Raw genomic sequence first — 26,196 nt, 5'->3', positions numbered from 1 at the left:
TATTTAAATTTAATCTATGCCAGTACTTTCCAAAAGTGAAACATTTAATGAAGTGTGGCTAATAACTATAAAAACTACTTGTCTTCATAGTGTTTATACATAGTTTTACTATGAACTCTGCTCAGGATAAACAGAGATTCTTGAATACTTTATCATCTCTAGGTTATCTGCAATAATGCTTCTTCTGATTTTAGGGCTACAAAAATATATTAATTATGATGATCAAGTCACAGTGTATATTGAAAATACAAAGTAACTAATAAGGATTTAATGTTATAGTAAATTTTAATTAAAAATAGATAATGGGGTTCTTACTGCATTTGTGAAAAGATCTCTAAGACTGCTTTGGTTTATTCATTCAAAAATATTTTAATCTTCTATTAAAATAATCCATGGTATGTTTTTAAAAAGTTAATAGTCTGTAAAATTTAGTAAATATCAGTGATATTCTCCCCCTCTTCTCATCCTATTTTCTAGAAGTCACTCCCTTTAACTCTTTTAGCTATTTTCCAAGACATCAGTCTATTTTTCTGAATAATGTGGATATTTGGTATTTTCTAAATTTATTGAAAACATTGTCTGTTGAACTTAGCCTATCTGTGGAGAAGGTTTTTTGTGTGTGTGATTGTTTGAGTGAGATAAGCCTCTGACAGGCTATACAAATACTAGCAAGGATGTAGAGGAATTAGAACTCTTACACAGCTGGTGAGAATGTAAAATGGTACAACTGCTTTAGAAAAAAATTGTCAGTTTCTTAAAAAGTTAAATGTATACTTCCCATGTGATCCAGGCATTCCTTGCCTGGATATTTACCCAAGAGAAAGGAAAGCATAAGTTCATTCAAAGACTGTACATGAATGTTCTATAGCAGTTTTATTTGAAGTCCCCAACTGGAACAGCCCAAATGTCTGTCAACAAGTGACTGGAAACAAACTGTTGTATATCCATATGAAGAAATATTACTCAGTAATAAAAAGAAATGAACTAATGATACAAACTACACTGTGGTTGACTCTCAAGTATTCATGTTGAGTGAAGGGATATAGACAAAAGAGAGAATATACTTTAGAATTCCATTTATGTAGAATTCTAGGAAATTCTAGGAATTTATAATTGACAGCAAATCATTGGTTGTCTGGGAATTGAGAGGAAGAGAAGGAGAGAAGGATTACAAAGGGACATGAGAAAGTTTGGGAGAATGAGAGATATGTTCATTATCTCAATCGTGGAATTAGTGTCTTGACTATATACATATATCAAAACTTACCAAACGATACACTTTACATATATGCCATTAATTATTTGTGAAGTATATCTCAATAAAACTTTTGAAACTTATTTCAAAAGCTCTAAAAATACCTCTAATTGTATGCAGCCTGAAAAATTTGCACTAGCTGAGTCAATCCATATTTACTAAGTTTTACTTTTTCCCAAACCATTTTCATCTCATTCTTAGTTATTGTCACACTTTCTGAATTATATTCAAATGCAAGCTAACATTCGGTTAACTTACTGAGCTTTTATGCTGAAGTGTTTTCACTTGCATTATGTATTTATACATGTCTGAATATGTACATTTTGCTTAGCCTTTACCTTTTTAATGCTCTGCTAACATTGGACTTTAACTGTCCCATACATGCCTTTCATTCCTGTCTCCAGACCTATACTCAGGTTCTCTCTGCATAGAAATTCCACTCCATCTTGATTTCCAGTCCTTCGTAGTAGTAGTAGTAGTAGTAGTAGCATTTTTTTAAAGACCTAGCAGAAGTCCTTACTCCTCTAAGAAGCATAATCATACTACTCTCACAATTAATTCCTTTTTCCCTATTTAACATAGTCAGCCTAGTATTAGTGCCATTGATGTGCATATGTGAAGTTGTCTATCCTATTATGCTATGAATACTGGAGAGAGGGATTGTTTCTCTTTACTCGTCGTATTTCCAATCAGTCCTTGAATATGGAGGACACTAAACACATATTTATGGAATTGAATTTCTACTTCTAATGGACCTCTACTACTATCTGCTATCTATTGCATTCTCTCTGCAAGGATCCTCACCCTTCTAGGACTATGTTTCATGGAATTTAAAATAAAGAGCAACATTTAAAATAATATTTAAAGTTAGTTTATTGATTTCATCTTCTGCTTTCTCCATTTTTTAAAACCCTAAATATGTGAAGACAATTTTTAATTTCTAAAGAATCCTATGACTTAAAATGCATATATTAAATCTAAAACACTTCAATAATCATCTGTGGGCAACAGAAACTCACATAGCATCAGACAGTGCTTTTGTTTGCTTCCATTAATGTTCTTTGAAATGGGACTTTCACATCAGGTTACCTCAGTGCATTCTTCTCAAAATCAGGGATTTGCCAGGATGTCCCTTTTTTTTTTTTTTTAAGATTTTATTTATTTATTCTTGAGAAAGACATAGGCAGAAGGAGAAGCAGGCCTGATGTGGAACTCCACCCCAGGACCCTGGGATCAGGATCTGAGCCAAACACAGACGCTCAACCACTGAGCCACCCAGGCTTTCCCCAAGCTGTCCTTCTAATTTTTGTTCTACAAGGTATTTATTTTCAAATTCATTTTTCCCCTGACCCTTTGGCTATTTTTCCTGTTCAAATTAGATAAGGGTGAATATAGGAGCCCTACATGTTGTAAGAGTTAAATAAATGTTTATTATGAATGAATGAATGAATGAATGAATGAATGAATAGTGGTTTTTATGCAGAAAGTCATTGCCATCTAGAGAAGTTTCACTGATTCATTGCCTGGAATGTTAAGGTGAGAGAATCAAATCAAAATCAGGTCAATTATGTTTTAGTTAAGATCCAGAACAAGAGAATTTGTTTTCAAAGCTTCCATCAAAATTCACCCTTTAAGGTGTCCACATTGGAAATGTACTAATTTCCTGGATGAATGAATTATTGGTTTTGAGTAGAGCATTAGGTCAGAGATAAAACTCTCCCCAACTCTAGACACATGTATCCAGCTTCTTACTTACATATCCACTTAGATATCTAAAAGACATCTCAAACTTGATGTGTTTAAAACAGACTTCCTAATCGTTACTCCTCAAACCTATTCCACTCACGATTTTCCCATCTGAACTGATGACCATTTCTCAGGCGACTAGACTTGGAGTCATCCCTGAGTCCTCTTTTTGGCTTCCTCTCACATGTTCTCACCCCCTTCATGTTACTTACTACCCACATCCAAGCTATCATGATATCTTGCCTGGGTTATGGCTCATGCCTTTTTTTTTAAAGATTTTATTTATTCATTTGAGAGAGAGGGAGAGAGGGCATGAGAAGGGGGAGGGGTAGAGCTAAAGCAGACTCCCTGCTGAGTAGGGAACTGGACATGGGGCTCGATCCCAGGACCTTGAGATCAGGACCTGAGCCAAAGGCAGTCGCTTCACAGACTGAGCCACCAAGGTGCCCCTGGCACTTGCCTTTTAATGGGTTTCCTGTTTTTCTCTCCTAGCCAGCCCCCAGAGTCTACTCTCTTTACTGCAGGCAGTATGATCTTTATAAAATATGCATGATATCAGGGCACCCTTCTGCTCAAACCCTGCAAATGTTTCCCCATCTCACTAAAGTCAGAGCCAAAGTTCCTCCACAGCCCACAGGCCCTTCAAGGTCTCCCTGTTCCCAGCACTCCTTCTGACTTCCTTTCCTATGATGTACCTCAGTCTGTCCTCCAGACTGGCCTCTGTTTTCCTCCAGCACACCAGGCATGCCCTACCCTAGAGGCTGTGTTACAGTTGTTTCCTGTACCCAGAATCTTTCTTTCTCTATGTCTGCTTGGCTAATTTTCTTACCTGTTTCAAGGGTCACCCCACACTCCCCACCCTACTTGCCCTACTCTACTCTTTTTCCCTTAGCCTTTCCTTCAACTTATTGTTTATTGTCTATCTTTCCCTACTAGAGTATAAGAACCACAGATCAGGGATCTTTGCCTTATTAACAGATATAACCAAAGTTCCTAGAATCATGTGTGACACATAGGGAGTGCACAACAAATTTTTGTTGAAAAAATGAATTGGGTGGATTATCTTAGAAAAAAATACAGAATATAATCTATTAGTGTCTAGAGAATAGCACAAACAAATTGTAGCTAAATTGCATAAAGGAATCAAGTTAGATCTAACCAGTGTTCCAAAGTATAGAATAAAAGTAATAAATATAATGCTAGGATAGTGTAATAGCAGGCAAAAGATAATTAAGCAAAGTTAGAGACTTGTGTTCCACATGGGAAAACTTAAGATTTTGCTAGATATTTCAGGTATTTCAGAGTTTCAGATATGGTGTGCATGTAGGATCTCTTTATCCCAGGTTCTTCTTGATGTGTCATAGACATGGGCCGTTGAGGACAATCACCTTCAAGCAAAGCAGGCAAATATATCTGTTCTACAATTTGCCATTGTTTTTACTCACCGTCACTTTATGGAGTAAATTCCATGTTTTTATTGTGACAGAGAATTGTTTTTATTAATCTTTCCTTAGCTTTGACTCTGTTAATAGGAACATATGGTGGGATACCTTGCATGTATTAGTTGGATCCTTTCCTTTATTGCCATTTATGGAATCTGTACCTTAATTATATTGCAAGGGTTTGGAAAGGCAGGGAAATTTGTCAGTCAAACATGTTGAAGGTCTCATTAGGAAAATCCTAATTTATGGAAGTGGCACTAGATCTAGCATGTCAAAGTAAATTTAATCTCAAAGCAAAGACCACTTTGTCTCCACTCATTTTTATCTTTGCTATCCTGTATGGGCAGCCCTTATACATAGGTGTGCTATCAGGAGAGTCAAAATCCGTAGTGACTTATTCTATTTTTTGGAGATGGGAAAAACCAGACTTTGTGTGTTCCTAAGTCCTCAGGTCATGAAAATCATATCATAGCTATTAAAATGCTGGCTTCATTCCTTCCCTCTCATATAGTAGGTTTAGAATATCTAACAAATAAAAGGCCTCCCTCTTTGTTGGAATTCTCTTATTTAATAATGTTCCAATTGTTGAGGCACTATATAGAATGCTTGATGGCTTATGTGCCAGATTTTAACTGTTAACCCATCTTCTGAGTTCACAAATGACATCAAGGTAGACAGTATTTGTTTTGCATTTCCCAAAGCTTTGTTATTAGGCATACCCCATAGAAAATATTCCATGAAGATACAGATTTAGAAATTATTCAGTTAGATTTAAATCCATTAATTTGTTATAAAATTTCATATGTTCTTCAGGAATCTTCAAAAGATAGAATAGAGATAGCAAAATTCTTAACACTTGTTTGACCAGAGAACTATCCTTTACAAAATAATTAGTAATGTAATAATAGTTTTAAAAATAGACATTTTGTTTTTACTGTGAATGCTGTCTTCCTCTGAAAAAAAATGTACTTCAAAGAAAAACTCAAATAATTTATGATTTATGATGTTTTGAATTCATATATTTATTTCATATTACATCTATTTTTAATATTTCATAAAGAATATTTTAACGAATCTCACTACTAATATAGATAATAACTTCTATGCATTTGTAGTTAGTAAGAAGAAATAGTATGCCCAGTATGGATAAGCTATTGGTCAGTAACATATACATATTGAAGGAAAATTTCAAGTGACTAGCATATCTTGTACAGTTTGGGAAACAATTTATTAGATGATTGATCCAAGACACTAATACCTTATATTTTTTTTGTTGAAAGGAAATAAAAACTGTGTTGTGAAAAGCGATGATAGCAAAAACTTTAGTGACCAGTTAAGCAAGGTACTGGACAATCAGGATGGACAGTAGTATTCTAGTGTGCTCCCCTCATATCAACCCTGCTGCCTATGCTAGATGTCTCCAGGAAAAAGAGCCCAGGACTTTCACTTCAAAAGCAAAGAAAAAGGAAAAAAAAAAAAAAAAACCCAAAGAATTTCCAAACAACAGAAATCAATACTGATTCTGGTCAGCCTTCAAGTCAATGCCCTGACGTGGGAGATTGTAGTGAGAACATATCCTGCAGGAGTACTTAATAGTCAAGGAGAGATAACATATGAATATTTGTTTTTCACATTTATAAGTTAGGGATGGTCATTTGATACACAAAGGAGTCGATTTATCAAATAATCCTGATGGAGTTCTTTTATGCAATAATTGTCCCTAGGTGATTTAACATATATTTTAATTTTAAAAATTGATTTCTACACCACTATTAAGGAGCTAATCATTTCTGTAAGTTAAATGTACCTTTGTCCAAAGACCGAATGGCAAGTAGAGAAAAGAAAGGCATTAGAAAGTGTTCTGAAATTTACCAGGTGAGAGATAACTTTGGGTGAGAGGTTGGTTTGTGGAGATGTTGCAGTGTGGGAACTGTGGAAGATAGGACTACTTTGGTTTAATGAAGCTTCAGAGTTTTAAGAGTCTCTTGCAATGTCTCTGAGACCCCCACTATGAAAATGGCAGGACAATATGGAAACTGGAAAGCCCAAGTAATCATAACTGGAAAGAACAGAACTCAACAGCTGGTAAAGGCTATTAGATATTAGCGCAACACATTCATTTGGCAATGGAAGCAGAATGGGAAACAAAGGAAGTTTTTTATTTGCTGGCAGTCATTATATGCTGCTGCTGAGTAACAGGTTGAACATTTTCAGTCACTCATCAAAAGAAGAGCCTTGCCAACACCATTGGGAGGGCTCACCAGATGCTCAGTAGCCACTAGGGAAAGTGAAACATAACTAAACAACTAACGCCTCATTTGTTTAAAGAAACCTTTTAGACACTCAGTCTCAATTGAGAATGCAAAGAGCAGAGGAATGTCAGAAACCACTACTGATATCAGTCCCTGAAGCACTGATCTTTACTCCTGGCATAATGTAGGAAAAGAAAAATACCCAGAATTTTTTCAAACGTGATTTTCATAAATATGCATTTGTCATTACCTTCTAACAATAACAACAAAAGAATTTTAATTAATTACCTATCCTTTAAATTTGGATTTTTGTGATCAAAAGAGCACCTGTGAAAGTTCATTCAATCACAGGGTTGTTTTTCTTTTGGATGGTGTATGGAGGAGAATCAAGGCTGGGAGATGTTAATTGCAAAAGAGGGGATGAATGCAGGTGAGAAATAAGTTTGATTATATCCACAATTACTATTAAAACCCAAAGCTATTTTCTGACTTATCATGAGATGAACCGTGCAAAGAAGCACACTGCATGTGAATATTTATATGGAATTCTATTCTACATGTAAGTTTTCTTTTTTTATTTTTTGTAAGTTTTATTTACACGGAATTTGATGACATAAGATTTCATTAAGAACAGTGATCAATCATAACATAAATAATAATTGTAGGAAAATAAAGACTAGGCAAATTTCTTAGTTACAAGTAAAGAATGGGGAGCTGAATTTACCTTTCTTCAGTGAGAAAGATCATTATTCCCAATGAAAAGGGTTATTTTTTTCTTTTCAATTATGTAGAACTCAGGAAATATTCCTTGATTCTCTTTCCCAATAAACAAAAGGTTGCATTTCCACTTCTCCCTGAAGTCCTTTTTTCTTTTTGAGCTGACTCCATAGTCTTGCCTCAGCCTCCTATCATATACTATATATCTGTTGCTTGGCTTGATTCAATCTCTCCAGTTTCTGATTATTCTTCTCTCTGGAGAATTTGTTCCAGAACCTGCTGGACTTTCTGACATCTCTCATTTCTTTTATTTATTTATTTTTTTTTTCTCTCTTTTTTTTTTTCTCTCATTTCTTTTAAAGTTGCTTTTTTTCCTCCACTTGAAATGATATATTTCATCTTTCCATTTAGATAGATGTCCAGTTTCAAGGTCACAGTGATCAAGCATCCATATTCTAGTCCTTATAAATTCTTGTAGAATAGAACTGGATAAAAAAAAATAGAGGTGGGGGGACAAGCTGATACAATTACAAGCCAAGAAACTTTTTAAGGACACTTTCATGACACAGTCTCTGTTCACATAACAAATGAAACTAGTATTTATTTGAAGGTAGTGATGGGTTGATAAATATTTAAAAAGTGGTCCTCCAATGGAGGGGTAAGGGTAGAATGAGAGATCTATAAGCATAAGCATATCAGTGCAGAGACTAGCATGAGACACTTGCATAACCCTGAGAATTAGAGCCTCCTTTAAGTTTTGTGCCTACTCCAGGCCCTGATGTGTATATATACTTATATAAGTTGATCATAGAGTTAACTGATACAAATAATGCACAGCACACAATTTACAAAAAATAACAGACAATATTTTTGTTTTGAATTTCAAATAGTCAGTAAATTCTTACATAATTCTTTCATTGATTTTTAAGTAAAGATTTTATTTTGAAATAGTTTTAGACTCACAAGAAATTGCAGAACTAGTATAGGGATTTCTTTTAACTTTTATATTTTATTTATTTTTACATTTTTTAAAATTTAAATTCAATTTGCCAGCATATAGTATAACACCCAGTGCTTATCCCATCAAGTGTTCTCCTCAGTGCCCATCACTCAGTTACCCGATATCCCCATCCACCTCCCCTTTTGCAAACCTTCGTTTGTTTCTCAGAGTTAGGAGTCTTTCATGGTTTGTCTCCCTCTCTAATTTTTCCCACTTAGTTCCCCTCCTTTCTCTTATAATCCCTTTCAGTATTTCTTATATTCCACATATGAGTGAAACCATATGATGATTGTCCTTCTCTGCCTGACTTATTTTACTCAGCATAATACCCTCCAGTTCCATCCATGTCAAAGCAAATGGTGAGTATTCATCTCTTCTGATGGCTAATATTCCATTGTATCTATATGCCATCTTCTTTATCCATTCATCTTTCTATGGACACTGAGGCTCTTTCCACAGTTTAGCTATTATGGACATTGCTGCTATAAACACTGGGGTGCAGGTGCCTCAGTCTTTCACTGTATCTGTATCTTTGGGGTAAATCCGCAGCAGTGTAATCGCTGGGTCATAGGGCAGGTCTATTTTTAACTCTTTGAGGAGCCTCCACACAGTTTTCCTGAGTGGCTGCACCAGTTCACATTCCCACCAACAGTGCAAGAGGGTTCCCCTTTCTCCACATCCTCTCTAACATTTTTCGTTTCCTGTCTTGTTATTTTTTGCCATTCTCACCGGTATGAGGTGGTATCTCATTGTGGTTTTGATTTGTATTACCCTGATGGCAAGTGATGTGAAGCATTTTCTCATGTGCTTGTTGGACATGTGTATGTCTTCTTTGGTGAAATTTCTGTTCATGTCTTCTGCCCATTTCATGATTGGATTGTTTCTTGGGTGTTGAGTTTGATAAGTTCTTTATAGATCTTGGATACCAGCCCTTTATCTGATTCATCATTTGCAAATATCTTCTCCCATTATAACTTTATGATTGAACTTCTGAATTGAATTTCTGACATCATATTTAAATCCAAATTCTGTGACTCTGTGGCAGAGAGTATTGCTTCCGGTTATTTCTTTTGTGGTGAATTCTTCCTTCTTGTCATTTTGTCCAGTGCAAAGTGGTGGTATGGGTGAGCTGAGTCAAAAATACCAACCACGACCTAAGTAAAATACACCCTAGATGATTCCAAAGAGGTCAGAGACCAGAAAATAAAAGAAAAAGAAGAAAAGAACAAAATTCAAAAAAAGGGCCACTAAAGTGAAAAATTTTAAAACAAACTCGTGAAAATAAAAAAAAAAAAAACAAAGAAGGGGGGAAAAAAGAAAAGGGAAAAAAGGGGGGGATGGTGGTGGTGAGGTGGTAGTAGAGAGAGAATGTAATCTCCCCGAGGGGTCCCAGAGGGTGATCCTTTTAGTTCTGAGTGTATTTTGTTCTGTATGTTAGAAGATGTTCAATCCCAAATTTATATAAATCAACAATACTTATTATATAAAGACCCAAGCTTGAACACAAAAACATAAACAAGATAAAAAAGGGGGTCAGAATGGGAAGGAAGAGAGAATATAATCTCACAGAATGAACCAACATGGTGTTTCACTTGGTTCTGGGTGTATTTTGGTTGTGCGTTAGAAGGTACTAATTTCCACCATTGTAAAACAAAATGAGACAGAAAAAACAAAGAACAAAAAACAAATACCCATATCTCACATACCTACCAAAATTAAATTGAATACATTGAAGGGAATCCCGAAGTGAAAACTATATATAAGACATGTGATTGTAGAAATATGAAAGTCAAAAAGGAAAAAAACTTAAAAACAAAGATTTGGCAAAATATCGTCGTTAAGGTGTGACAAGAGAAAAAAACATTGGAAATTGTTAGCCAGCTATAAAAATGAGTCGTAATTTAAAAAAAAAAAAAAAAAGGATCCTCTAGTTCTATATCCTATTTTCCTTTAGTCCTGGAGCTTTCCAGCTGCTTGTTCAGTTAACTTGCTTTTTCCTTGTTCTTCCAGCAGTTCTTCTGCGGGAGGGTTCCCCACTGATTCTCAGATGTCTATGCCCGGGTGGAGATGTCCCTTGTCCCTTGCCAGGTGCTGGGCTCAGTATGAGCTGTTTATCCTTGAAGTCTTTGTTCCCTAGGGACCCTGCCTCTCCCAGGTGCATGGTGAAACACGGAGGAAAAAAAAATGGCAATGGCCAGATTTCCAGCTCTGGCGACAGCTCCCTGCTAGTAACTATTGCGGTCTCCCAGTCTGCACTGGTCTAGATGCTTCTGGGGGCCTGCTAGGTGCACTGATCTGCACAGCTTGGGTGCGCCCAGCGGCAGGAGAGTTCTTGCTTTCTGTCCCAGGGGGAACGCAGGATCTCTGGCTTTGTCTTCTTTGGTGCCCTTGGATCCAGGGCCCTGTGCCACTGGACCTGCACTCCTGGGCCCCGCCTCTCCGGAAGGGAACAGAAGCAGCCACCTCTGTCTGTTGCCAGGCTCTAGGGTAAAGCTGCTCTGGAGCCGGCCCTCCTAACTGGGGGGCTTCTCCCCAATTTTTAAAAAAGTCGACAGCTTTTATTATAATTCACGTATTATTTTATAGGGAAAATAACTAGGAATGTAGTAGCAAACGGGTCAGAGTTGGACCCAAAACAAAAAGCACCAAAACAAAACAAAACAAAAACAACAACAACAACCTGTAGGTTTGTACACGTCTCTCTATTTTCATGGGGAACAGGCTTTCCCTTACATCAGGCACAGCAGCTGCACTTGTCCGATGCGCCCTTGCAGAGCAGCCCTGGGCACACTTGGCACAGCCCACGGGGCAGCAGGAGAAGCAGCTTTTCTTGCAGGAGGTGCATCTGCACTCTGCATTTGCAGGAGCCCGCGCACGTGCAGGAGCCACTGGCAGCGCAGGAGCAGCTGGGATCCATAGCAAGAAGAGGTGGCTGGAGTCTGGGGACAGCGGCAGCGAGAGAAAGCATAGGCTGCGGTGTCCAACCCTTTCCTGAGATCAGACCTCAGTTTGCTGTGAGCTTGCCCCTGGCCCCTCCTCTTACAGTGACTCCAGGAATCTTGGTGCTTCACTGCCCCTCCTGAGATTCGGTCCAATTTCCCTGCTAAGCACTTTTCCATCAGGGAAAACTCACCTGTGGATTTTTACAGTTCCCACTTCTCCAGGCTGGGCCTTCTTGCCCTGGAGGCTCTCACCCTTCTGCTTTAGCCCCTGCTAGTTGTGGTTCCTCTCCTGCACTTTATTTCTTTTTAATTTTTTTCACCTTCCTACCTTGTTAGAAGTGACAACCTTTCTCTCTGTGGCATTCCAGATCTTCTCTCTTTACATCTCGGGTTGACTTCATAGGTGTTCAGGATGTTTTGAAAGTTATCTAGGCAAGTTTGTGGGACCAGATGAGTTGAGGACCCTACTCTTCCACCATCTAGCCCCTGTCCTCCAGCATCAATCAGTAGAGCCAGTTCTTGTGTACCCTTCATTTTATTGTGAAACCCTGATCCAGTCCAACACTGAAGAGAGCCCTTCTAAGAAGACAAGGCCGCTCCTAAGTGACTGACTTGGTAACCGTGGTCCCAGCTACAGACCTGAAAACGGCTCTGTAGCCCAGAGGGCTCAGCTACCCTCTATTTGGCCTTAGTTCTGCCACCAACAACCATACAAGGAAAGACGTAGGAGGAGTCATGCCCACATGTGTTAGGTAATAGCCATACAGACCTCAGTCCTGGCTGTGTACTCAGACGGGGGCCCCTGAACCATTCAGCTAATTTCAGCCCAAACTCTTTCATCTGTAGATTCTGAAAGGGCCCTGTAACTGGGCTCTCGGTTCTCCCAGCCACACTCCACAAGCAGTCCTGCCAGTATAGGACCCAGTGGGGAGACATTTCTGCTCCTCCAGATATCCTGAAACAGTCATATTCTCAGCTCCAGCCTCAATAGTCATGGTCAGAACACAGTCCAGTCTGCCCAGGGAACTGCTCATTCATGCCTTAGAAGCCAGGCTGCAGACCTCAATTGTGGCTGCAAAGCCTGAAACAGCCTTGGAGCTCAGTCCTCTTTCAGCCATAGTCCAGGGCCAGCTTTGCCAACCCAGGAGCCTATCGTGGCTGAGCAGGATCCCGCCCAGGGGCCAGGCAGGAGCTACACCCATTTTACACTAATGCAAGACATTTTATCTTTTGAAAGTAAATATATATATGCCCTCAACATAGGAGCACCTAAATACTTATGGTAAATATTAATAGAACTGAAGAAATAGACAGCAATATAATAATAATAGGGGGCTTCAATACCCAACTTTCAACACGGAATAGATCATTCAGGGAGAAAATTAAAAAGAAAATGACTTGGGCAGCCCCAGTGCCTCAGCGGTTTAGCACAGCCTTCAGCCCAGGGCCTGATCCTGGAGACCCAGAATCGAGTCCCACATCAGGTCCCTGCATGGAGCCTGCTTCTCCCTCTGCCTCTCTCTCTCTCTCTGTCTCTCATGAATAAATAAATAAAAATCTTAAAAAAAAAAAAAAAAAAAAGAAAATGGCCTGAATAATGCTATAGACCAAATGGACTTAAGAGACATATACAAAATGTTCCATCCAAAAGCATGTGAATGCACATTCTTAAGTGCACACAGAATATTCTCTAGGATAGATTATATGTAGGACCACAAAGCAAGCTTTAACAAATATAAAAACATTAAAAGTATAAGGGGCATCTGAAAGGCATACCATCACTCTCAACCCTAATAAAGCCAAACCCCAGGTGATGTGCTCACAGCTCCCCTCCACCATAACCTTTCTGTGTGGCCGCAAGTATGCCATATGCCTGCCTTCCAGGACCTGTGAGTAAGAGACTTTTCTTCCCTCAAAGTTTTCTGACGGTTATTGCCAAAGGACATCTTGCAATCATAATAAGCACAAGGGCTGTTCCAGTCAGAATATTGGTTATGGGTGGAGATCAGCATGGAATATATGTAAATGACATATTTTTCTTTTTTTTTTCATATTTTTCAAAATATTCTTTTGAGATATTTGTTCTAAACATATAGGCATATAATTAATTCATATATTCTCCCAAAGCTATTGCTAAATTTCATTTACCTATAGATTCTTCTGAATTTTCAATAAAAGCAATAATGGCATGTGTGAATAATGATATTATTGTTTTTTAATCCTTGTGACTTTATTTCTTTGTCTACTCTTATTGTACTGGCTAGAACTTCCAATACAATACTGGGAAGAAGTAATGATAATAGACATTATCTTATACTCAAACTCAAAAGGTTGGGAAACTTCCAACTTTTATTGAAGGGGATTTTCTTGTTTTTTTTGTTTGTTTTTTAGATAGACTTTTATTTGTAATTGTTGAGGCTTTTTTTTTTCTTTAATTATAAGTGAGTTTTGATTTTTTCAAATGATTCTTCTGCATCTAATTTCATGATTATGTTCTTTTCTCATTTATTCTGTTAATTCTAATAATAGTCTGCTTATTTCTTTTTTATTTTGTAATATGAATTACATGAATTTTTACTTTATTGAGGACCAATTTACATATAAAATGCATTCATTTTAAGTACATTTTGATGAGTTCTGACAAAACTATACCCCCATAACCAACACCATAATCAAGATATAGACTATCTCTTTCCATTTTCCTTTTTCTTGTCATTTTCCTTCAAGCTGAGACCTGAGCGATCACTGATCTGCTTTCTGTCACTATAGAGTAGATTTATCTTTTCTGGAGTCTCATGTGATGGAATGCTATGATATGTACTCTTTTGTGTCTGACATCTTTTGACCAGAATAATGTTTTTGAAATTCATCCTTTTTGTTGCCTATATCGGTAGTTCATTCTCTTTTCATATCTGGATGATAATTCCTTGTATAAATATAGCAGTTTGTTTATTCACTTACCTATTAATGAACATTTGCAGTTTTGAGATATTGTGAACAAGGACTTAGGGAAACTATGGTTTCCAAAGCAACAGCAATTCAGTCTTTCTATGTTTACAGAACTATCAATACTGTAAAAATGGTTCTTATGTTGTACACTTAAAATTAATATAATGTTGTGTGTTAATTATACTTCAATTTTATATATACATATATAAGTGTTTCTTAATATATTTTTCCTAGAATGGTTACTGCTAGAATTTAAGTATTCCATGAGGGCAGGGATTTAGGGCAGGGATTACAGTCTGTTCTGCTCACTCTGTATTTTAAGTAACATAAGTGCACTTAAATATTGACTGATTAATGAAATTACTTTGAAGAACTTTGATTTTTTTCCTGTCTCAAATTTATATTCTGTCTCAAAGTTAAATTAGTTAACTTTATTTTATAATTTTAAAAGAAAAAATATAAGAGTGTTTAGAATTGAGCATAAAATGAGAATCAGCTATTCAATCTTAAATTTATTTTTTTATGGGAGGACCAAAGATGAAAGTCTTTAGTTTCAATATTCCTAGGTTAAAACTTTTCATGATTGACTAACTTTCTAAATATCGATTTCTTAACATAAGTTTTATTCATTTATTATTGTCAATGTAATAATCTCTTTAGGCCAGAGTTCTCTTAAGTCCACATGTATTTATCTTCTTGGACATTTTATATTTTCCTACTATTGTTTGCATTATCAGGGAAATATCACAAGTCCCAGCTTATAGCAAAACATACTTACAGTTTACAAAAGTATAAAGATAAAAGTCACAGGAATAAAAGGAAGAGACAAGGTCTATTCCATTTATCTTTAAGCCTTTGGCTGATTTCTTCATACTTCCTAGGTTCTGGGTATACAAAGTTAGAGTTTTAAACAGATATTTTTCATATGACATATCATGATTTTCCTCAGGTGATACAAATTGGTTGGAAATGCATTGTAACATATTTTCATTTTATTATGTATGCATGAATGTGTGGGTGTGTTGTGGCCTTTGGAAAATAGTTAAACGGAAGTTCTTTCTTTAGAGTTGATTTGTTTTTGTTTTTTTTTTTTAAATTTTTTTTATTTATTTATGATAGTCACACAGAGAGAGAGAGGCACAGAGACACAGGCAGAGGGAGAAGCAGGCTCCATGCACCAGGGGCCCGATGTGGGATTCGATCCCGGGTCTCCAGGATCGCGCCCTGGGCCAAAGGCAGGCGCCAAACCGCTGCGCCACCCAGGGATCCCTCTTTAGAGTTGATTTGATTGAGTGAATAAGCATTCATTGAATTCACAATTAAACTTTTAATTTTGAGATAATTGTAAATTTGTATATGGTTATAAAAATAATAGAGATTCGTCTACCCTTACCAAGATTCCACCAGTAGTAACATCTTGAAAAACCAGAGGACAATATAACAATCAGGATATTGACATTGATACAGTCAAGATAGAAACATTTACATCACCACTAAGATCCCTCATGTTTAGCTTTTATAAACACAACCACTTCCCTTCTATTCTCACTACTCCTAACCACTAATCTGTTCATTTCTATAGTCTTGTCAATTCATGAATGTTACGTGAATGGAATGACACAGTATGTAATCTTTGTCTTTTTCCAGTCAGGATAATTTTCTAGAGATTCAGTTGAGTTGTTGCAGGTATCAGTAGTTGTTTTTTTTTTTTTTTTTTTTTTTTTGATTATCAGTTAGAATTCTCTGGTATTATTGTAAATAGTTTAACCATTCACCCCTGAAGAATACCTAAATTATTTCAATTTTGGCTGTTATAAACAAACCTGCTATAAACATTTTGGTGTACAGATTTTTGTATGAATATAGTCTTCATTTCTCTGGGATAAATTTAGTTTTTAAAGAGATTGCCAAACCATTTCCCAGAGTAGCTGTTACCATTTTATTTTTTCACCAGAAATTTATGAATGATAAAATTTCTCTACATCCTCACTAGCATTGAAGTCAAGTCACTATTTTGTATTTTAACCATTCTAATAGATATACGTAGTAATAGCTTATTGTAGTTTTAATTTATAATTCCCTAATTGTTAATTATATTGAACGTCTTTTCACATGCTTTTTTGTTATCTTTGTAGCTTCTTTGATGAAATGACTTTTCATGTCTTTTGCCCATATCTAACTGGATTGTTGCCTTTTCCCCACTTTTTTGAGTTTTGTGAGCTTGTTAATTTCAAATTTCAATTTTTGATATATATAAGAAATTAATTGACTTTTGTATATTATCCTTGTATCTTGTGACCTTGAAATAATTACTTATTAGGTCCTGGAGTTTTGTTTTGTTTTCTTAGGGAGGAGGGTCCATGTGGTTTTCTATATAGACAAACATGTCATCTGCAAATAAGGAACTACAAATGGTTTTGACAGTGTATACTATATCAGATAGTATTATATTTTGCTAAAACCGTCAACAAAACTACAAAAAGTGTCATTTATTTTTTCTTAATATATATATTCTTTGTTTCATTATTCTTGTCTTATTTTGCTGAGGAAGACTTTCAGTATGACATAGAGTAAGTGTGGTGAGAAGGGCTATCCTTGCCCTGTTAATGATCTCCTGAAGAAAGAGTCCAGTTTCCCATGATTAAGTAGGATAGTTATAGGGTTTTGTGATGTTCTTCATAGAGCTGAGGGATTCAATTCTACTCCCATTCTAAAAGTTTTTTTTTTTTTTTTTAATCATGAATGGGTATTGTATTTTATCACATACTTTTTTCTTGCATCAATTGATTTAGTCACATGATTTTTGCTTTCTTAGCCTGTTGATGAAGTGGAATAAATGAATTGATTTTTAAATATTGAACTTAGCTCACATATTTGAAATAAATATCACTTCACTGTCCCGTATAACTTTTCTTATGTATTTTAGATTACATTAGCTATAATTTTGAAGAAGATTTTGCTGCCTTGTTCGTGAGAGACATTGGTCTTTAGTTTTCCTTTTTTGTAACACTTTAGCCAATTTGGTGTTAGGATAATAATGGCTCCATGGAATGAGTTCAGAAGTGTTACCTTTGCCTCTATCATCTGTAAGAGATTATAGAGAATTTATGTCATTTATTCTTTAAATGTTTTGTAGAATTTGCCAGTGAAATAAAGGAATCTAGTACTTCATTTTGGGGAAACTGATTATTGATTCAATTTCTTTATTAGTTATAGACAGATTGTCCATTTTTCCTTGCATTAATTTTGGTATTTTATGTTTTTTAAAGAATTAGTCCAATTTGTCTGAATTATCAAGTTTGTGGGCATAGAGTTGTTTGCAGTATTCCTTTATTACCCTCTTAATATGTTTCTCCTCTTAATGCTTTTTTTTTTAGAAGAGAGAGAAGCAGATATATTCCCCCTTTTTCTCTTCCTCTCTCTCTCTTTTTATAGATTTATTTATTCATTCATGACACACACACACACACACACACACACACACACACACAGAGCAGAGACACAGGCAGAGGGAGAAGCAGGCTCCATGCAGGCAGCCCGACATGGGATTCTATCCCAGGTCTCCAGGATCAGGCCCTGGGCTGAAGGTGGCACTAAACCGCAGAGCCACGCAGGCTGTCCACCTCTTAATGTTTTTTAATGAAATCAGTAGTGATGATCTCTGCTTCATTTCTGATATTGGTAATTTGTGTCTTCTATCAACCCAAGACATTGCAGTAAGACAAGAAAAGGAAATAAAAGACATACAAATTAGGAAGGAGGAAATAAAGTTGTTCTTAATTACAGATTACATGATTGTCTATATAGAAAATCCCAAGGAATCTACAAAAATCTCCTAGAACTAATAAATGAGTTCAGCAAGATCATAGGATATAGATAAATATGCAAAAACCAATAGAGTTTCTATGTACTAGTAATGAAAACATAGTCACTGAAATTGAAAATACAATACCACTTATATTTTCTCAGAGAAAAGAAAAGAAATATTTAGGTAAATCTAAGAAAAGCTGTACAGAACTTGCCTGCTGAAAACTACATCAGACAGTGTTATATTTTTTTCAATTGTGAAGCATATTTTTAAAAACTCAGGGAAAGAAAAAAATCCTATTGTATTTACCTGTATTACCTCTTCTTTCTTCCTTCCTAATGTTCCAAGTTTCCTTATTTTATTTTTTTCTTTCTGTATATAAAACTCTCTTTATCATTCTTTTGTGTTGATTCTTAAGACAAATTCTTTTCCCCAATTGGAGAATATTTAGATTTTTCCTTCATTTCCATAGAATATTTTGCTCGTTATAGGATTCTGAGTTGACTTCTTTTCTTTCAGCACTTGAATAATATTGTACCACTTCCTTTTGGTCTTCATGGTCTCTCATAAGAAATCTGCTGATATTTAAATAGTTTTTCCCTTGTAGGTAAGGTATTTTACTCTGGCTGTCAAGAATTTTTCTTTGTCTTTAGTTTTCAGAAGCCTAATTATGATATATTGTGGGAATTGATTCTTTGAATTTATCCTCTTCAGGATTTTCTCAGCTTCTTAAATCTGTACATTGGTATTTATTGCTAGATTTTCAGGAGTTTTCAGAAATTATTTCTTTGAGTATTTTTTCATTCCACTCTCTTTCCCTTCCCTTTCTGGATCTCCAGTGACACAAATCTTAATTAATATGTATATTATATACATATTAATTAAGATATACATATATTAATATGTATATTATGTATATATTATAGTCCCACAGATGTCTGAAGCTCTATTCATTTGTTTTTCAGTCTATTTGTTCTCTGTTGCTGTGATCGAGTAATTTTTATTATTCTAACTTCTAGTTCACTGATTGTTTCCTCTAATTCTCCAGAATACATTTGCTATTGAGCTCTTCTACTATTCTTTTAATTTCAGGTATTTTATTTTTGAGTTCTAAAATTTCCATTTAATTCTTCTTTATATCTCCTTTCCTTTTTTTCTCTTAGCTTTACTGAAGTATAATTGATTTTTAAATATCTTATCTTTTTTATTGAGATTTTTTATATCCTCACTTGAAGCTTTCTGTTGTTTTCATTTGTCTCAGGTGTGTTTGTAATTGCTCACAGAAGCATTTTATCATGGCTACGACTTTAAAAATCTCTGTCAGATAATTCTAATACCTGTGTCCTTTGGTGATTGACATCTATTAATTGCCTTTGTATTTTTGTTATTTATATATTTTTTAATTAATTGCCTTTTAAATTCAGTTTGAGATCTTCTTGGCTCTTGGTGTCATGATTGATTCTTTACTGAAATCTGGACTATTAGGGTATAATGTTGTGAGAGTCTGGATCTTAAATAAGTATCCTGTTTTAGCTGGGAATTTCTGATACTACTCTGGCAAGGGAACTTGGGGTGCTACTTTATTACTGCCAAAAGGAAGTAGAAGTATATCCTTATTGCTGAGTAGGATTGGGAGTTCCAGATTCCTATGTGATCTTCACTAGCAGTACAGTAGGGGTAGTTTTATTACTTGTATGTCAAGATGAAAGCCCTGATTCTCAACTTGCCCTCCTCTGACACAAGAGCAGCAGAAATGAGGGTGTCTTGTTACTGCTGAGAGGAGGGCTGTGGACATTCTGAATTCCCTTTTGGACTTCTCTGATATCACACTGGCAGGAATGTTGGGAAGCCTTGTTATAGGCCTTGCTGAGGTGGAAGTCTAGGCTCCCCATTTGATTTTTATTGGTGTGGATGGGGATGGAGCCACAGTTTATTCTGTGGTGTTTAGCTAAAGTGGGAAGTTATTGTCTAAAAGATTTCTCTGGAGCTAGGTTGCCCTTTCCCTGGTCCTTGGAGGTAAAGCTAAATTACAGCCTTTTATTTGGGCTTTTTGGTCTGCATTTCTAGGTTACTAGCTTCGGTAGCTTCATGTCTGAGATAATATGAAGCAAAAAGAAAACTCCAGGGAACTTACTACCATGTGATTCCTAAGATCCTGAGGTCCCTAGCCAGTCTGCCTTTTTCTCTCCACCTTTCACAGTGTTCTTATGTTTGTTTCGTATGTATATCTAGGGTTTCTATTGTACGCACTGAGAATAATAGGTAAAAGATGTCTACTACATCTTCCTAGGAGCAGAAGTCTCCATTCAATTTTCACTCTGTGAAAAGCACTGGTGCTTAGGGATTATAGAAATAAAATAAATTATGGCTTATGTGCTCAAAAGCTTTGCTGCCTTGTTGGGATGCTACCTTATAAACACCCAAGTGACTATATCCATGGAAGGTTACAGTCAATGATATAACTGAAGTTTGGAAGATGTAAGATCAAAGGTAATATTTCATAAAATTGAAAGCCTTAGCTAAGATAGGAAAAGCTCAAGCAGGGATATCCCTAAATTTTGTGAAGTCCTAGAGAAATACTTTTTGTGGGGCCTTGTCTTTACAAGCCATTCGATATAAATTATATTATAAAATTAATTAGTACATGTAAAATATAGTGGCTTATCAATAAAGATTTAGAAAAATAAATATGTAAGAGATACTTAGATATTTATTTCTTGTCCAATCAGTGCATATAAATATACTTTATAGTATCTAAGTCCCTTGATTTTCTGCTCAGATCCAGGAAGCACTTCTTTATTACCAAAACCTCCATTCCTGACTCTTTTCATATCTTCCTACTTCAAGAAAAAGTGAACAATAATTTGTTTCTGTTCATGGTAAATTTTTCCATTTGGAGTTTTGTTGTGAAAATACAGAACACAACTTCCATTTCTGTATTTTATTGAAATATTTAGGCTATAATAACTAAATGTCTAGTCTGTGGTTTACTTCAGTATTGATCATAATACTACCTCCCATATACTACCAGTGAGTCAGGATAGGTAAGGATCTTGTTGTAGGGTGAGAAGAGCAATATCATATGCAGTGCCATCACCATATTGATTGGTGGCTGAAAAGAACATTAGTTGGAAAGGTCTAGTCTTTGCAGAGCAATGGTTTTGAAAGCCCTCAAAGGATACAGGAGTAATTATCCCAAGGACTGGGACTGAAGTGGCTTAGAGCCTCTACAAGGGATGAGGTGACTGTCTTTGGTGCCAGTGGCAGGAGATGCATGGTTTAAAGAATGCCTGCTGCTATCCTTACCACCCTTTGGTACTATAGACAGGAGGTAGTACTGTGGTTGGAACATGAACAAGTGATAGTCAAAACAGGAATCCACACGCATGGCTCAATCCAAAGTGTCAGCTGTAGATTATTTATAGGCCAGAACTCTGAACTCATCCTGTGTCTACTATGAGTGAGAGTTACCCAAATTATCATGCCAGGACCCTTTTGATGCCTATTCTTGCATGACCCTGCAAAATAAGAACCATGCTGGATCATAAAAGCAATTTGCTTATCAGACTTCTACCTGGAATTGGGGTCCAGCCATGTGAGCCTGGGACACCACTGCATGCTATGTGTTAGGGCTTCTCAGGACATCTGTTTGAACCTCTGTGTGGGGTAGAAAGATAGACAGAGGCTTGTAGACAAAACAGAGTAATGAGACTCATATGGTTCCCAATTGAGGACCAGGACACCCTTGTCAAGCAACATTGTTGGTCAGCCCCAGCCACTAGAGGGGATTCTGAAGACAGGGGATCCTCTGAGATGCTTACCTGTGTCTAAGAGCAGAACTCTGGTGAAATTTCAGTCCTCCTTCACTCCTGACTAGCTGTGTGTCTTTGGACAAATTACTGAAAATTATTAGATTTCGTTCTCATCATCTGTAAAGTGAAGTAATTGACTCAATGAGCAGTCATATAGTCCAAAGTCTCTATATTCCTATACATTTATGGCAAAATAGATGTAATAAAGTATAGGTAAAAATAGTATAGGCATGAAGACATTTTCAGAAAGAAAAATAGTAAATTAATTTTAAAACTCTCAACCTTCTTGTTACTTGGAAATCAAATTGAGTCTTACTTCCAACTAGTCAGCTCTGGTTTTCTGTCCCTTGCTCCTGGGCCGAGTAAAGATGAAGACAAAGTTGTGGAATAAACACTCTAGAAGCTGAGTTTGAGGGATTCCTTCCCTCCACAGATGAAGTTGTACAGAGAGAGAATTTGCTATTGCCAGATTATACATCTACCTTTGTGCTGGATCTAAGCACATGGTGAAAGAGAAGGACTCCAATTTACTTGGAATTTGCCTAAAGTAAGATATAAAGCCCTAAAACTTAAATTACAAAGCCCTTAGAGAGAGAATAAAATTTAGGCATTCTGTTTTTCATCAACAATATAATCCTTACTGTGAGATAGGTAATTTGGACCACTTAGCCTGCTACCTTGACTTCATCTAATTGCCCTTATTTGAACTCAAGTTCTATAAACAACTTTTTAAAAAAATATTTTATTTTTGTTTTGTACATGAGAGATAGAGAAGGCAGAGGGAGAAGCAGACTCCCCTTGGATCAGGGAGACTGATGCGGGACTTGATCTCAGTGCCCTGGGATCATGACCTGAGCTGAAGGTAGATGCTTAACCAAATGATGCCACTCAGGTACCCCATAAACAACTTTCTGTTGAGGATTTGACTTCCTTGTAGATTTGCCTCCAAGGCAGATCATGTGGCAGTATATTTCTCATTGCAATTTAACAAACTGGCTTTTGGTTCTATGCTCCAGTTTTGGAAAGGTTGATTAATGTGTGGCAGCCCCTGAGAGACAATATTACACTAGAAATGTTGACAGATTCAGCTTTCAAGTCTGCAAGCTTGAATCTCCATGTCTGAGTCATAGTAAATTCATCAAGGTTATGAATACCAATGGTGCAGCCTCTCAGAACTAGATTTGCCTAGCAAATAGACACCCTTTTTCCATTGCCAGAGGGTCTGGCCATTTAATTCTGGTGCTAATTTCTACACTGGCAAAATAGGTTTTGATGCTACTAACTTTAGCCCCTAAATATTTAATTCTTTAGTGGGACATTCCAAAAAGTATGTCAAAGAGTAGATATATACTTAAAATATTTCTAACCCTTACAACTTTGCAGTCCTAAACATATAAGCACTAACATTAGAGAAGAGGCATCATAAGACAGGATCAGAGTAATATGATCTTCCTTTTCCTGAGGAGAAAGCATGGCTTACGAACTCTGGTCTGTGAAGAGTTCACATGCTTTGCCACTAACTACTGGTATCATCTTGGAAAAATTACTTACCCTATAGGTCTCATTTTCCTCACTGATAAAAATAAAAAGGTGGGAGTAGATGGTCTTAAAAGGTTTTTATGCCTGTTAGTTTCTATTAATCCCTATTAAACCTATAAACAGGAAAAAAAGGAAATATACTAGTTTATGTTTCTAAGGGATATTACTGGTGTTCACACAGTTTTGGGTACGAAGGAGCAGTTATAGCATATCTTTAAAATTTGCTTTTCTGTACTCCTCTACTGTATGGAAACTTATGCTCAGTTATTATATGATGAGTTTCAGACAATCTCTGGGTCTTTTGATTTTGGATTCAAAGTTTTGACTGTTTGTACATGATTTTTCTTGGAAAGGGCCAATAGTTTTTATCAGGCTTCAAAAGGTTTAAAATCTCTCTACACATAATGTCTATTAAAAGTATGATAGGAACTAGTTTCCTGAATTGAATCCCATCAACTTGGCATTCCCATTAATTTCTAAATCTTTAGGCATAAGTGGTTCCAATTAGGAGGGAACAATTATATGCTTAAGTGCATCATCTTCTCATGTAGGCACGGAAGAAAACAATTGTCAAGATAATTCTGTTATAATTATATTATCATTAATAACTATTAGCGATTATCAAGCTAATTTTTCATTTCATAAAAAGTCTATATAGAGGGAGCAGTCAAGTAGAAATAGTTATTTCATGTAAGTTCATATTTGTTTTTGAATGATGAAAAGGAAAAAACTAAATGAAAGACTTGTCTTTCGAAAAATATTACATTTCACAAAATGATTTCTAAGCATATGAATCCAAATCAGCTGAGATTTAAAGAACAAAGAAATATCTAAGTAAAGGAAATGATTACAAAATAATTAACAAAATATATTTCCTGTAAAATATTATGCTTCATATGATGAAAATCTTTACTGTTTGAATTAAACTTTAGCCTAACAGAGGACATATTTTAAAGCATCAAAATTTATTTCAAGAAATACAATGAACTATATCTACAGTTAAGAAATGAAAATTGATTATAAGCATAATTCTGTCAATATAATATCAAAATTTGTCAAATCTGTGACTTTCAGTAAAACACAATTCTTTAAAAGAAAATTAATGGAGCAGAAAGAGAAATTACCTTCTTTCTAGTCCCAGTGTCATTTTGGGGTGGGTCCAGTACCATTTCTAAGAGTTTACATTATTGAACTTGCTATTTATATCATGTTAATATGAAGGCAGAGAGTTCCTCTTCAGTAATTTTATCCAAACCAATGTATCCCTACTATCTGTTAAATTACTATCAGTAATTTAACCAATGAAAAACTATTTCTAGTATCTATGATACTAATTGCTGAAACCTATATTGATGATTGGAGGTTTAAAAAATAAGATATTTGCAGCAGCTACTTCTGATATGTGGCCATTTTATTTTCATAGCTGACCATCTCTGGAAAGCATGTTCCCAGTTAATTGGGCAACCGAAAATCACTATAGTGTGAATCAAATATAAACTGATAGATACATACAAATCACACTTGACGAGCTGAAAGGTTTTTCTTAAGGCAAATAGCTTCTATCTCTTAATATTTCTGGTGTGCTCCTCTAAAAAATAAGATTGTCATCTTACATAGCCAAAATAATACCATTACATTTAGGAAAATTAAATTCTTAATAATATCTGATCATACTCATTTCATATGAGTATCATCATGCTCAACCAAATTTTCCAAATTGTCTTTCCCCAAATTTCCTTGAATCTGATTTGTGAAAATCAGATTCAATCTAAGGTCACATTTTACACCTTCTTTATGCGTCTTAAGTCTTAATATTTAATGCTGTTTATTGTGGGGCCACTCTGTTGAATGTTCATGACATTTATCTTGTAGAATATCTTGATTTTTGGTTTTGTATGGTTGCTTTATTTGTGGTGTCATTTAGCTCATTTCTATTTGCACTGTTGGAAGTCAAATCTAAAGACCTGTCTAATTAAACATTTTGAAAAATACATTTGAAGTAATTTGTACTTTTTTTCAATGTTGAATATCATATGGATTTGTGAATTTTAAAATAGATTAATTGCATATTGCTCTCCTCAATATGATGTCCAAATTGTTTTGAGAATATTGTAGATTCACATGCAGTTGTAGGAAATAATATAGAAAAATCCTATGCAAATAATGGAGATCCCCCTGTAACTTTTAATTACTTTCCTCCAATGGTAACATTTTATAAAACTATAGTGCAAATCACAATCAGGTTATTAATATTGAAACAATTGAGATACAGAACATCTCTACCAATACAAGGATACTGTAGTCTGCTATTTTATAGTTAACACCCACTTCCTTCATATTCCACCACCTTCTTAACCCATGGCAACTACTTATCTGTTCTTCATGCCTACGATTGTGTCATTCATGAATGTTATACAAGTGGAATCACAGTATTTAGCCTTTTGGAACTGGCTTTTTTACTCAGTATACTTCTCTGGAGATTCATCCATGTTGTGTTTATCAACTGTTTTACTCTTTATTGCTGATTCTATTGTGTGCAGTATCACAGTTTGTTTCCCATTCACTTGATGAAAAACATCTGAGTTGTTTCCAGTTTTGAGCCATTACAAATTGAGCTGCTATAAATAATAATGTACATAAATTCTCATTTCTCTAGGGTAAATTCATAAGAGTGCAATGGCAGGATCATAAGGTAGTTACAGGTTTAGATTTTAATTTAATTAATTTATTTATT

The 26,196-nt window shown here is 35.6% G+C and overlaps 1 long non-coding RNA gene and 1 pseudogene across 2 annotated transcripts in view; one reads left to right on the top strand and one right to left on the bottom strand.

The window, feature by feature from the left end:
* The window catches only part of LOC119874212, a 69,945-nt gene that overhangs the window by 13,324 nt on the left and 30,425 nt on the right, over positions 1–26,196 (top strand). The gene's annotated exons all lie outside the window — the stretch shown is intronic.
* Positions 11,147–11,329, bottom strand: LOC100688390 (annotated as a pseudogene).

The sequence above is a fragment of the Canis lupus genome, chromosome 12, assembly GCF_011100685.1.
Source record: "Canis lupus familiaris isolate Mischka breed German Shepherd chromosome 12, alternate assembly UU_Cfam_GSD_1.0, whole genome shotgun sequence".
NCBI classification, from domain to species: Eukaryota; Metazoa; Chordata; class Mammalia; order Carnivora; family Canidae; genus Canis; species Canis lupus.
This window is presented reverse-complemented; position numbering and strand designations above follow the sequence as displayed.